At 26.6% G+C, this 15750-nt stretch overlaps 1 protein-coding gene across 1 annotated transcript in view; it reads right to left on the bottom strand.

Annotated features, from left to right (window-relative positions):
* The window catches only part of LOC117170239 (collagen alpha-1(XVIII) chain-like), a 611475-nt gene that overhangs the window by 120803 nt on the left and 474922 nt on the right, over positions 1 to 15750 (bottom strand). The gene's annotated exons all lie outside the window — the stretch shown is intronic.

The following is a 15750-nucleotide window of genomic DNA, read 5'->3' as shown; positions in this document are numbered from 1 at the left end:
GCAGAAACTGGAACACGTTTTCAGCGGCAAAAGTTTTTGAGTGCGGGAGGACGAATTGCGTACGACTATACACAGTAGTTTGATTGCATGTGCTAACTATGGCGAGACACCATCCTATTGAGGAAGAGTGGTCAGCAGGCCTGGAGACTTTACATCGGAATTCGACCCGTCGTTGCATTTGGTCTGGGGTTAAACGATCGATCTATCGATAGACTGCTTCGTCGAGTCACGATGGACATGCGGCTTTAATTAAGCCAAGCTCATAACTGAAGTCAGTCGAGTTAATTAAACCGAGTTCTGCATTCGTGCATATATCCTCCGAGTACGATTTCAACTTTTTTTCTCTTCATCTCCCACTTTCTTCTTTAATCTTGTCAATCGATGAAATTCAATCATCAGATTAACTCATAATTAGTCTGAGCTAAAAACAACGGTTGTAAAAGAGGGAGGGAGACAGTGGAAGTCACCCCACGAACTTAGATAACATTTAGAACGTTTCCTGATAATACATTTTTAAGAAATATTTTTTTATCTGTTTTGATGAAAAAAAGGTTTCTCTTCTTTTTTCGCTTAAATGCGAAATAAATTAATAGAACCCAACAAGAGAAACTTACTTCTTTTGGATAAAAAGTCTATTATTATGTATTTTCATTTTTTTTTAAATGCAACTATTTTGGTAAAGAGTCGTCCTTTTTGGTCAGAAATGCTACTTTGTTGAAGATTCGTTTTTTTGTAGATTCATCTCCTCTATTAAAAATCGAACTATTCGATTTTCAGAAAATTAATCTTCTGGGTTAAAAAAAGATCGTTGGGGTTGAAATCTTTTGTCAAAAATAAAATTTTTTGTTCTTTTTTAAGAATTAGCTTTTTAAACAAAGAATGTTAACTACTCTAATTTAGTTAAAAATTGGCAAATTTTAATTAAAAACTGATTTTTTCTAGTTTAAAATTCATGTATTTTGTTTAAAATTAATCTTCTTGATTGAAAATCCTTCCTTTTTTTTATTAAAAATACAACTGTTTGGGTGTAAATTAATATGGTTTGGCCGAGGATTAACAAATTGGACAAACTCAAGAAAATTTTAATCTGTATCATACATTTTTCTGAGTGTAGAAAATTAAATGAAGCAGTGGAAAATTAATTTTGTTCGTCAATATTAAACTATTTTTATGAAAATTTAACTTTTTGGTAGAAAATTATTTTTTAGTTTGTTAAAAAATAATATTTTCGGGATGAAAATTCAACCGTTTTTGTAAATAATTCGTGCTTTTAGTTTTAAGATTCAACAATTTTGTTACAATCTAATGTATTTTGCTGGAAACTCGCGATTTTTAGGAGAAATTAATCCATTTACTAAAAAATTCATCTGTTTGGCTGAAAGTGCAACTATTTCTTCCAAAATTAATCTTTCTAAGTTGAAAATTCAAGGGCTTGCTTGAAAATTAAACTAATTTATTAGAAATGCATATTTTTTAATTCATCTCCTTGGTTGAAAATTTAACTATTCAAGTTTCACAAAATTAATCTTCCAGGTTGAAAAATTATCTTTTAAAGTTCAACTCTTCAGTTGAAAATTCTTTTTTTTTAAGATTGATCATTTTAGTTGAAAATTCATCTCATTGGTTGAAACTCGAACTATCTTATTGAATATTCGTTTTTTTGTTGGTCAGAATTTTTTTTTAACTAACAATGTGACTATTTCATTTTTTATTGAAAATCGATATTTTTTATTGAAAACTGTTCTTTTCTAGTGGAAAATTCATGTATTTTATTAAAAATTCGCCTCTTTTGTCAAAAATGTATCCTTTCCGGTTATAAATTCAACTGTTTCGTACTAAAATTATCTGCTTTAGGTGATCATTCAACAATGTGGTAGCAAATTAAATAATTTTTATAACAATTTAACATTTGGTGGAAACTCATTGTTTTATATTAAAAAATCATATTTTCAGGTTGAAAAGACAACCGTTTTGTACATTATTCATCCTTTTAGCTTTAAAATTAAATAATTTCGTAGAAAATTAATGTATTTTGTTTAAAATTCATATTTTTGATAGAACATTATTTTTTTGCTGAAAAAAAACATCTCTTCGGTTGAAAACTTAATTATTCAGTTGAAAATTAACTTCTTTGTTTGGAAATTCATATTTTTTGCTCAAATTTAATTATTTGTTTAAAACTCAAACCTTTTTGATAAGAAATTAAATTTGTTATAGAAAATTATTTTTTCGTTAAAAAAATTATATTTTTCGGACTGAAAATGTAACCGTAATGTAGCCTCCATAGGGCTTTAACTTTCAACAATTGTGTAGAAATTCGATGTAATTTATTGAAAATTCGTGTTTTTTAGTAAAAAAATTAATCTTCTTACTCAAAAATTTATCTTTATGGTTAAAAATTTGACTATTTGGATTACAAACAATCTTTTTAGCTAAAAATTCTACTACTTAGTGTCCCTTTACTTTCACTCTAAAATTAAATATTTTAAAAAATTATTCTGACATCATGGCCAAAACTTTTATTGAAATTTTGCCTGATTTGAAATGAAATTGGTTTTATGGTATTTGAAAGCACAGACAAGTATTTGAAACATTTAGAACATTTTTAAGTCTTAAAAAAATATAAAAAATTGTATAGATTTCATGGAATTCGAAGGATTTCAATGAATTTTCACATCATTTACAATATTTTAAGGGAATTGCAGAATTATAAAAAGAATATTTTTAAGAAAATTTAGCAAAGCTAGAAATAATTTTTATTAGGATTATTTCTTTGCTTCGTTAAATTAATAAGCGTAATAAATCTTCGTAACAATTACATTTTAACCAAAATATATAAAAATATAAATTTTGTAATACATTTTTGTTTAATTGCGAAAATGGATACTTTTCTAATATTTCTTAAATAAAGCATATTTTATAATTTAATTCAGAATCAAAAAATTGTAGGTGTATCATTATTTAGATGAATGCTATGATTTCCAAACATATATTTACAACTTTTAAAAGCGTTAAATAATACTTTAATATTTAATAAATTTAAATTTGTCTAAGTTTGATATAATTTCAAGTTTACCTAGAAAAAATTTGCGGAACATTGTTTAGAATAATTTTTCTAAACATGTTAACGAATTAGTTGTCTATGTATTTTTATATTCCCAAAATGTTATTATTAATTTCTATCATGATCTAAATCAGAAGATTAAACTACGCTAACTCTATTTAACATTAACTATACAACACCTTGTGAATTTATGATTAAAAGTTTTAATTTAAATTTTCTATTATTCTTTGTGTGTAACTATTAAAAGTTAAGCACTTATATGAGTTCCTCGATTAACATTTTTAATTGAATGTCACATACAGCAGTAACTTATCATAATATATTTCGTACCTCATTTGATTGATGTATTTATAAATATTAGTCATTCGATTTTTTGTATAATTGTACAGTTTAGAATATTCTTATTTTGAATTTTTTACACAACTCGTATATGTCACAAAATTACTTATTTTATTAGGTTGATGAAGAATAAAATATAAAAAATGTAAAGATTGAATAAACCGAACCTAATTCGAATATTTTTAACATTTAATAAAAATTTCGGACCATTTTTTATGTTTAAAATGATTAAAATGTGTCATTCTTATGGGAAAAACTAATATAAAGGTAAAAGAATCGATCCCTCCTGATCCAGATTACTGAGTCGAGTAGCGACGCGAACGATCGACTCAGGATGACTGCCCTGCCTAATACCTGCTTCTTGGCTCATCAGAAACCTAACACAAAAATCAAGAAAGAGGGGATGGATCACTTAAGTAACAGGTTCCGGTCTGCCAGCAGATATCCATCTATCAATTTGGGTTTAAAATATATGATCGTACCGAAATTTAGTGTTTCATTTAAAAATATTAATTTTTATAATTTTTTGTTCTTCTCTGCAGGCGAAAAAATATTCACGATTCAAAATGATTTATGAATGGATGTTTCAAATTACTTTCTGCATGAAATACGTTTTCGAAATAATTCCTCACAGTTCAAATTGATACATTTGTAAATAAAATTTAATATTATAAACAATGTTAATTTAATGTGAAGATTTTCTTTCTCTACAGATAATATAAGAAGCAATATACGAAAATTATGGAATAATTAGCAGGATCTTAGATTTAAAAATACGTAGTTATAATAATTTCATATAATTAGGATGGCCGTAAGTCAGGAGAAATATGGAAAAAGTCAGGAATTTTGAAAAAAATGGCAAAAGTCAGAAAAGTTCTGTAAGAAAATAATCAGAGTTGCCACACATTCACATTTAGTCACTTTTTCCCTCAAATTACTCTACAGCGACTTTTTGGTGTATAAAGTCACTGCAGGATCTTTTTCAAATGAAAAGATCACCTTAGTTTTCTTCTTTTAATAAATTAACCCGTGCGTTTACTACTATTCAATTTAAGTCTGTTCTATCTTTTTGAATTTTCTTGAATTATTTTGAAATATTTCACTCTATTTCAAAAGATCCTAAGTAACTTATAATATACTTCAATTGTTTTGAGGGGGTTTTAAGAATATAAAAGATTTTATCGTACTTTTCTAAATTCCAAAGAATTTTTAAGAGATTTAAAAAGTGTCAAGGGGTTTCAAAAGATTTAAAGGATTTGAGATATCTTAGGGTCTTTCAAAAGACACCAAGGAATTTATAATAGATTCCACTGATGTGTAAGGATTCTAAAGGATTTGAAAGATTTGAGGGTATTTCGAAAATTCCAATTTGTACTGATTATGATAACTTCAAGGTATAATTCCAGATAATTTTAAAGAGCTTGATGAAGTTAAATTTTTTAAATGATTTCAAAGAATTAAAAATCTTTCAAGGAATATTGGAAAATTCCAAGAAATTTTTAATTTATTTCAATAACGTAAAGCAATTCTAAAGGATTTGAATATTTTGAAGTAATTAAAACATTTCTCAAAGAATTTAAAAGATCTTCAAACAAATTTCAAGGGATTTCAAAAAAGTTTCGAGAACTTGAAATATTATAGGGTATTTCAAAAGAATCGGAGGAATTTTGAATTTAGTTCAGTGGTTTGATGCGTTTTCAAAGTGTATGAAATTTTAAAGTTTATTTTGAAAAATTCCGAGGCATTTTGAAGAGCTTCTTAAATTTTTTCAAAAGATTTCGAATATTTGTATATACTTTAGCAAATATTAAAAAATTCGAAATGTGTCAAGGTAATTTAAACAATTTTTCAAGGAATTTTCAAGAGCTTTACAAAATTTCAAGGGATTTCAAAAGAGTTCAGAGGATCTAAAATATTATAGAGTAATTCAGAACATTTCAAGCTAATTTAAATGGATTTTAGTTATTTATGGGATTATAAAGGACTTGAAATATTTTAGGGTATTTTGTAAGATTGCAAGTCATTTTGAAGAGCTCTGAAAAGTTTGAAAGTTTTCACATGATTTCAAAATTGTTGAAATATTTTGGGGGATATTAAAAGATTCGAAGAAATTTTGTATATTCAATAATTTCAAGGGGATTTAAATGATTTGAATATTTTACGCCATTTAAAAAAATTCCATGGAAATTTCATTTTTTGAGGATTTCAGGAAATATGAGCTTTGATAGAACTTTATGGAATTTTATAATATTTCAATGGATTTCGAAGAATTAATTCATCAGAAGTGAGGGTTTTCCTATGGATTCAAATATTTGAAAAGATTTTCAAACTTTTTTTGCCACTCATTCAAATTCATTCGGAATTAAATGATTTTTCTTTATATTTTTTTAGTTTTTGTTTGATTCATGTGGAAGGCTTTTAAACTCACACTGAATTTTTAGGAATGTCATTAAATTCTTTTGAACTTCTTTGAATTTTTCTAAACTCATTTCAAACATACTAAATTCAATGAATGATTAATTTTTTAATTTGTTCTCAATTCATTTGCATTTTTTAAAATTTATTATGAATTTTCATGAATTTCAACAAATTCTTTAATTTTTTTAATTCTCCTAAACTCACTACAGCTATTAGCACATTTATTTGAATTATTTAGAATTCTTGTAATTTTTTTTATTTAAATAGATTTCTTAAATATATATTTTATTATTTATTTTAGTAAATAATGAAAAATTCTATATTAAAAGTGTTACAAGAAGATAATTTTGGTCTTTAAATATTAATGATTAGGGGAAATGAAAAATTATTCAAGGAAAAATCCGGAAAAATTCCGGTAAGCTAATTTGATTATTCATCTATTATTAATATTTTTTATAAATATATTTCTAGTTATGGAAAAATCGACTTCATCTTTTTCTTTCGTGATATGACATTTAGGGTGAATTGACTATAAACTCAAAAGCTTCCTCTTTCTTTAACGCTATATAATACTCAATATCTTGCCTAATTTAACATCTGGTTTTATAAACTTATTTCCTATTCTGAGCCCCAACCACTTGTCGACAAATTTGATCAATCCCTTTTAGAACCGAGTTATCTTCTTTATTTTAAGATTTATCTGCACTCTGTTTCAATCTTCTCCTAAAGTATACGTAATTACCTAGTAGATAATATTTAATATTCCTCTTAAGTTATTTTGGAACCTAGATCGGTCTTTATGCGTGTTTATCAATTTTAATTTTAAACATTTATTGTTAAAAGAAGAAATAAAAATTCGGAAATATTTTTCAATAATAAAGGAAAAATTTCCGTTCTTAAATTATTCACCATATAAAATGAATCTAAAGTTATTTATCCTTTAAGAAAGATTACAAATTGTCTGCACTATCTACTTTAGTAAACCAAAATTTTGAAATACGTAATTTTATTTTATGATAAAATTCAATTATGAATGTTTCTACAAAATTTTATTTAAAGAGTATTTTATAGTTGTAAAAGAATGTTAAGATTACAAAATACTACTGGCCTTAACTTATTTAGGTTTGAATCGAAAAGAATCATTATTTTAAGTTTTGAAGATTTGAAAATATCTCGAAAAAGAATCTGGAAGATTTTGAGGTCATTTAGTTCATTTTGCAGGATTTTAATGATTTTTTGACAAATATCGAATTATTTCAAAAGATACTTAGAAGTTTTTAGTGTTTTGAAAAGATTCGAAAATAATTTCAATCTTGAGAAGATTTCAGAAAGTTTTAAATAAAACGTAGATTTTTCAAAATGTTGAAAAAAGAATTTCTTTAAGAATTTTGAAAGGTTTGAAGAGAATACAATTTTTTTCTTCAGATCCTTGACAAACATATGCAAATAAGGTTCTTTTGAGAAATAAATTTTAAGAGAAAATTGAAAAAGATTGAAAAAGTTTTTAAATGATTTTCTAAGATTGTAAAAAGAAAATACCTAAGAAAATTACAAATGACATTTTATTCCTAAAAATAAATCTTGACAGAAAATTGAAGAAGATATCAAAAAATTTCAAATGATTTCCTAAAATTTCGAAAAAGACTATATACCAAATATTTCGAAGCAAAATTTTATTAAAAAATTCGAATAACTTTAAAAGATATTTAGAAGTTTTAAAGATTCAAAAGGAATTTAAAACTTAAAAAGGTTTGAAATATTTAATACAGAAATTAGATTTTCTAAGACTTTGAACACAAAATTTAAATTTTTTAAGAATTTCTAATGTTCAAATTTCTCAAGAGTGCTGAGAACCTTTTATATGATTAAATTTTTTGTTTAATATTTAAAAATAATTCTAAACATTTGATATTACAATTTTCCAGAATTATAAAATAAGATTAAGAACAAGAAAAAATAAGCTTTTTTAGCATTTTTAAAGGTCTCAAATAAATAAAATCATTTTCTCAAGATTCTTGAGATTATGTAAAATTACTGTTTATTTTGAGAAATACATTTCAAGAGAAAATTAAAGATTAAAAAAAAACTGTCAAAAAGAATCTGGAAGATTTAAAGATAATTAATGTTTTAATTTTGCAGAATTTTTTTTCAATAATTGGGGAAAAATTCGAATCATGTAAAAGATATTTATAAGATTTTAGAGTTTTGAAAAAATTCAAAACTAATTTTTAAGTGTTTCGAGACAAGAAAAAAATTCTATTAAGATTCCTGAGAAAATGTTTATGATTTTTTATTATGAAAAATCAAGTGTAGGATAATGTTTTATGTTTTAAGGCGATTGAGTCAATCTTTAAATTTGTTGTAAAAAATGAAGAAATAGTCGATTCATTCTCAAATATATGTAACAAGTTTAGAAGTTTTGGAAAAAATAAAAAATAATTAGAAATTTTAAAAGGCTTCAAAAGTAGATTCCTCAAAATATTGAAATATAATTTAGAGGCGTTTAGGGTCATTCACAAAATATGTGATACAGTTTTCAGGAATGCCTGACTCCCCCCCCCATGTGATACTTTTTCCATTGGGTTTAACATGGAGAATGATACTTCGGCAGACCCGCACCCACCCTAAACCTATCACGTATTTCGTGAATGGCCCTTTTCACATTTTCTTAAAAGTTTGAATAGAGTACAAACATTTTGCTAAAATTCCTGGGAAACTTTTAAATGATTTTTTATTTTGAAAAATTAATTTTGAAGTAAAATTTACGAGGATTTCAAAAGATTTCTAAAAATGTCGAAAAAAACTAGAAAGACTAAGGTAATTTATTAAATTTCGAAAAGTTTTCCAAATTTTAGAAAAAAATTCGGTTCAGTTTATTTATATTTTCCTGAAAATGAAAAACTACACACGCACCAATAATATTGCTAGTAATGTAAAAAAAATATATTCCATTCCGGTCGAAGATTTTTGCCTGTCCTCAATAAATTCACGACAATGTTGATAGAATAGCTCTTTGTTTTCAGAGGTTGAAAAACGAACGATAAGAGAAAAATGCAGAGAGGAAATTTCACAAAAAAACAATAAAACAGAGACGAGGAATTCTGTTTTTTTCCATTCCGTTGTCACGACAACGTGGATCCATTAGGAACTGTCATTCATTTGTTTTAAAATTGTTCAGCTGTGGATGGCAAACTCGTCAGTGAAGTCATCATCAACATCGAATACACCTTCAGGCAACCACTGTCACATTTTTAGCTTTGAGATTACTACTTTTTAACGTATTACGTGACAAACTAGATCAACCTCTTACTAAAACCAGAATTGAATATTTATTGGAAAAAATATAAAATATTTATATCCGGACATTTCTCTTTTATGCTTTTATCCCCTCTGTGCAGACCCGGGAACTCGTCACGGTGTTTTTTTGCATGTGTGTGTGTGTGCAGAAAAATTAAAATTTAACTTGGGGCCTAAAAAATGTTGTTATCTAGATTAATTCTTAGAAAATTGTGTATTTATAAATTATTTTTGAAATTTTTGGCAAAAATAATCGACTTCAAAGTATACATACGTCGCGGACACACCCAAGGTCTTTGGGGACTCAGTAAAAAAATTCAAGTTTAAACGGATAAATAATTTCTTATTAAATTATTGGATTCCTGCACTCAAACTGTGTCAAATAATAATTTAATTTAATATTATTAATTAATTATTCATTATTCATTACATTCTGTGTCCGGCAGTTCGCGTGCAATGGTGTGCGTCGGGTTGCAGCGTTGTGGTTCGTGAGGTCCGCTAGGGACAGAAGGTTTCAGTTTTAGTGTGTTTTAAAGTGTTTTGTGCTATTAGTACTCACTTTCGATATTTATTAGAATAAACGACAAGAAAAGAATTTTAATTCCATAAATATTGAAAAAAGGGAGGTGGACACCCAGGTACCCCGGATGTGTATGAACCTGGACGCCTTAAAGGTACAATGAGGAAAATTTAGAAAAATTTAGAACTATGAAAATAAAATGCTTTTAATGTATGATCAGTATATAAGTTTGGAAGATTATTATAAGGTTGCCCTAAAACTTAATTTTCTAAATTCCCGGACTTTCCCCTCATTTTTTCTTCACCAATTTTTCATTTTCCCTGGCCATTAATATTCAAAGAACAGCATTTTAATTTTTTAACATTTTCCACATAGAATTTTTTATAAACAGCATAAAACAATTTTTAAATAAAATTTTGAAATTATTCATATATTTAAACAAAAAAAAAAACCTTTTCTATCATAAAATATAAAGTTTCAAGAAAGTGTTTAAATTATGAATAATGTATTTGATCTTGTAACAAAAGAATTGAATTTCCAACAAAAAGTTGAGCTATTGACTAAAACTATAATACACCAAACTCTCGCTCTCAGTCAATCCGTTCTCGGCCTTCCTAGAGTTGCTGGATCGAGCAGTTTTTTCAGGGAAGCAGGACGAGAGCAGTTGCGATAGTCGCAATAGCATGCATTTCAATTGAAAACGGTTCGATCCTCCCGAATTTAGTCCAAGGTTATTTGAAGGTTACGACCGACCCTAAACTGAAAGCGAGAGTTTGGTGTAGTTGATATTTCATTAACAACCAAAAAGATTTTGAAGAAAAATTGTTCAAGTTTCAACCAAAGAGATGAAGCTTTTTAAAGAAAATAATTAAATTTTTAGGAAATTAGTTGAATTTTTAAACGAACAGTCGAATTTTCAGCTCCCAAAGATTAATTATAAAACAAAACAAAAAAATTTTCGACAAAAAAATTAATTTTCTACAAATAAGAAACGAATTTTGAGCTACAAGAGAAATTATTTGCTAAAAATGGAACAGTTAAATTTTCATTAAAAAAGATTGATTTTTAATAAAGTAGATTTAATTTCAACCAAAAAGATTAACTTTCAACCAAAAATAATGAATTTGCCATGAAAAAATGAACTTTTAACAAAGTATAAGTTCAACTATTAACTAATACAGACCAATTGTCAACTGAAATTACAAATTTGTAATAAAAAAGTTGTATTTTTAACCAGCAAATATTCATTTTCTACCATCGAGCCAAAAGTGCAATTTTCAACAACAAATTTTGTTTCCAACGAAACAGTTGCATTTTTAACAACGACAAAAAAGAAGGAAATTTAAACCAAGATGATTAGTTTTGTACTAAAAAAAGGGGCACATTTAATTAAAAATGATACATTCGAATGTTATCTATCAGTTTTAAATCTACGCCTTTAATTTTAATTAATTGTTTTGTTTAAAATATTTAATTGCATCGATGATTTATTGAAAGTGATTTATTTTAAACAGTGATCGAGTATTTGCTACTGAATTATATTATCTCTTATACATATATGTATACGAACATAATTAATTATTCCAGTTATCAAATCTTTCTAAATCTTTCATGATCCAGTAACTCCCGGTTCGATGACCCGAGTTAAAATTAGAAATCCTAATAAAAAGCAATAGGTTTTAAATGATCAAATTTTCAAAATTCTAATATAAAAATATTCCATTTTTCTGTTTTAAGATTAGCCTGTTTTCAAAATTTTAATCTGAAATCATCTAGTTTTCGAATTTTTCAATTCAAAATAAAACTGTTTAATTTTGAGTGATTTTAATTAAAATTATACAATTTTAACTTCTTTCCAATGAACCTGTCCTATTAGAAATAATACAACTTAAATTTGTTTCTTTCATTTCATTTTAAATATTGAGATTTTTCCAAATCTTACCTAATCAAAAATTGTTTGATTTGAAACGTTTTCAAATAGAAAGAATAAAATTTCAATTTCATCGAAAATGCGAACTTTTCTACTTTATGTTCAACTCTATTATATCAAATGTATATTATACTTATTTCTGTACCTCGGTCTGGGTCTGCTTAAATAGATATTTCAAAATATATTACAAATCGTATATTTATTGGTTACTTTATTATTTGATTCTTATTTTGTATTAAATTTTATTCTTTGCTACCCAAAAAAATATATATCATTTAAATAAATCTATGGTATTACCATTCATATAATGCATTAGTATTGGAACAAAAGTATTTTCATTGTCTTATTTTGACCATTAAGAAAATGCGCATTTCATTATATAAAAATCATTATTAAACATGTAATTGCAACTTGTCTCGTTTTTCCATAAATTCAATTAATTTTTTTATATTCAATGTAAATATAATTTAGGCGGAAATGTTGTTTAATAAAATGTTATTGTTCCTTTTGTCTTTTTTCCAAAAAGTTTATTTTTTTACTTTTAATATACTTTTATAACTAGAGTTTATGACATACCTCTAGATATTTTTTGGATAAAGAGCTTTTGTATTTTAATTTTGTTCGTCTCTTGTCTCGTTTTTCCACAAATTTAATTTTTTTAAATCTTATTTTTTATGATTTAAACAAAAACTACGTGTCCTCTTAAAAATTATTCATGCCAAATTTCAACGAGTTTTCGCTATTTTTTGAAAGAGGAACTTTCTTCTGATTAATTTTTTCATAGTTTGTGTCGTTTGTAAAAAATTAAATTTCTTTATTTTTAATGTGGTATTTTACGACTAGGAACAATAAACACGCGTCCTATCAAAAAGTGATTAATGAAAAATTTGTAGATCTTTTCAGGGCGCGCAGTTTTAGTTATTTTTTTTTTCGTGTCTTGCATAGTTTGACCAAAAAACGGAATTTCTAATTTTTCATTATTTATTGTGCAATCAAAATTTGAATTTTCGACAAGAATTCAAATAGGTGTTATGACGTTTTGCTTCATTTGACTTGTTTTTATATCTTGCGTTGTTTGGCTTAAAATGTTCATTTTAGTTGGGGTTTTTGGATTTTGATAATGCTATAACTCTGATAATTTTCCTTTTGTCGAAAAAAGTCGAAAGGATAAATTGTTCGAGTTCACGAGTATTATGGATAGCCGTACATAGAATTTTTAAATCTTAAAAAAATGGTCTCAAAAATTTTGAAAATGCGCTCTTACTTAAAATTTGCATCCGAAATGGCTGGTTTACAAACTCTTTCTTTCTTTTTAGGTTTTTAAAAAAGTGTGCCAAAGCAAAATCCAATCTGATCAATCTTTCAAAAGTTATCGTGCCTACAGCATACAAACTAAAGACTACAGACTACGGACAGACAAGCAGACACCTTCGTACAAATCGGGTTTTCTGACTCAGGAGGTCTCAAAACGTGGAAATTTGATGAAAACCAACAAAGTGAAATTGTACGTAAAACTAATATCTTCTCATCAGTATGAGAATGTAAAATGCTAATCTCAAAATATAAAATTGTGATTGTTTTGAAATTATCCTACTTTCCAAAATTTAATCTGGAATCATTCAATTTTGAGATTTTTTAATTCAAAATAAAATTGTTTAGTTTTAACGGTTTTCAATTTCAATGATACAATTTAAACACCTTTCTAATGAAATCGACCTCTTCTAAAAATGTTATTTTGAAAATGTTAGCATTAAATTTTTCAATTTTAAAGGTTTCTGATTTAAATATATTTAAATTTGACAAGTTCAATTCCGCTATATTCTATTCAATTATTAAATACTCGATTATAGTTTCAAAACTTTTTTAAATTTCATATTTAGAAATCGCTTTAGTAATCGTTTTTAAAATTGTTTATAATATTAAAGGTAGAATACAAAAATCCAGAGATGTGAATGTTCGATTCACGAGCGTGCTTTTACTGCTAGTTTAATTAAAAATTTCTTTCTGATAAATAAAAAGATGAAAGCTAGATACAATTCAACAGAGAAAATTTTGTTCCAAAAGACATTAAAAACGAATTGGATAACGGAATTGCAAATGAATAAAACCTTTTTCAGTATAATAAAAATTAGGAATGAGATTAACAATGATAAGTTCAATAAAAATTCGCGCTCTATGTGAGTTAATGAAAAAAGTATTGTCGTGTTTGAAACGCTATTGGATTACGTTACTTTAAAGGTGGAAGCAAAGCTAGGCCAGACTGGGCTCTAATGAACGATTGAAGAAGGCACAAAAGGTAAAGTAGAGAAAAATGAAGAACTTTTACAAATGCCGATCTATTTCGTATCGAAAACTACAAACAGAGCTTCCTCTACTTCTTAAGTATTTTTTCTCTTACTTCTTTTTATGCTGCTTAGCTGGAGTTTGTCTCTTTATTCCCTACATATGACTATGTTCTTCTTTTTTGCTTTTTTTTTTAAACTGCTGCAACTCCTTGCGAATAAAACAGTTGGAAACTGCAGATCGATTTTACTGTCTTTTTGCATCTTTCGTAAGATCTAGTTTTATATAAATGATGTATTTTTTAATAAAACCTTTTACGCTTAAATGTGAACTAATTTAATACAACGTAATCAGAAGAATCAACTACTTTTGCTCAAAAAGCCTACCATTATATTTAAAAAATATTTTGTGGAAAAAGTAACTATTTTGTTATAAAGTATATTTTTTGGTGACATGTTCAGCTACTTGGTTGAGCTACTTTATTAAAATTTCATTTTTTTGGTTTAGAATGATCCATTTGGTAGAAAATTTAACAATTTCCTTTTTAGAAAATTAATCTTCTGAGATAAAAAAAAATCATCCATTGGGATGAACTCTTTTGTCGAAAATTCATTGGTCTAGACTCATTTTAGTTGACAATTAATTTCTTTTGTTGAAATTATAACTATTTTCTAGAAGTTTTGCTCTTTTTCTTTAAGAACTAAATTTTTTACGAACACTCGCACTATTCTATTTTCGGCTGATAATTCATTTTTTTATTATTAGAAATTGATCTTTTCTAGTTAAAATTTCATACACCTTGTTAAAACTTCGTCTTCTTTTGGTCGAAAATTAATTTCCTGTGTTAAAAACTCATATTTTTTATCAAAAATGCAACTGTTTAGTTCTAAATTAATTTAGTTAGAAAATTATAATTTTGATTTGAAAATTCAACTGTTTCGTAGATAATTCCTCCTTTTGGATTTAAAATTCCATGAATTTGTTCAAAATTAATGTATTTCCCTAAAAATTCGTATATTTAGTAGAAAAATAATCTTCTTGCTAAAAAGTTCATCTTTTTGGCTCTATAATGTATTTACCTCGCGCTTCGCGTTCGATATCGTATTTATCTCGCACTACGCGCTCGATCTTTCTGCACAGACTTTTTAAAACTAAAGGTAAAAGTATCGACAACAGTAATTTGGTGATTGTGAATTATCTTTTGTTAAAGTTCCTTCGGCTTTAACGAACACATTCTCATCACGTATCTCGTGCTTCGCACTCGAGTTTGTCCCTGAAATTTTATATCATTCCCAAACATGTATATTATTATAATTCGTAACTTGCATTGGTGTTAAAACAGACGAAATTTTATTGTGCCGTTAAAAAAAATGCGCATTCTTTTTCAAAAATTTGGTTATTCAACGTTTTATTGCAACTTTTGTCATTTTTCCATAAACTGAATTTGCTCATTTCCATTGTTTTCTTTATGATTTAAACTTTACACGTACGGTCTACTGAGCAATCTTACCGTTTTTTAACTTCTCAATCACACAAACGCACACACACACACACGCGCGCGCGCTATTTGGCATAAAATGTTCATTTTCGTGTGTTTTTGGGAATTTTGTAAACGCTATAACTCTGGTAATTTTTGATTTTTTGAAAAAGTCATTGAGATAAAATATTTGAATTTTTGAATACTATGAATAACCGTACAAAGAATTTTGGAATTTTGGAAAAAGTGGAGTTACAAATATTCAAAATGTGCCCACTTTTTGAATTTTTATCCAAAATGGTTGACTAACGAACTTAAGCTTTAGTTTAGGACACTAAACGAGTGTATCAAAGGGCAATCTAATAAATCAATTTTTTCGGATTCAGGCCGTCTCAAAATGTGGACATTTGACCAAAACTGGG

Source organism: Belonocnema kinseyi, chromosome 3, assembly GCF_010883055.1.
Source record: "Belonocnema kinseyi isolate 2016_QV_RU_SX_M_011 chromosome 3, B_treatae_v1, whole genome shotgun sequence".
In the NCBI taxonomy this organism is placed as follows: Eukaryota; Metazoa; Arthropoda; class Insecta; order Hymenoptera; family Cynipidae; genus Belonocnema; species Belonocnema kinseyi.
This window is presented reverse-complemented; position numbering and strand designations above follow the sequence as displayed.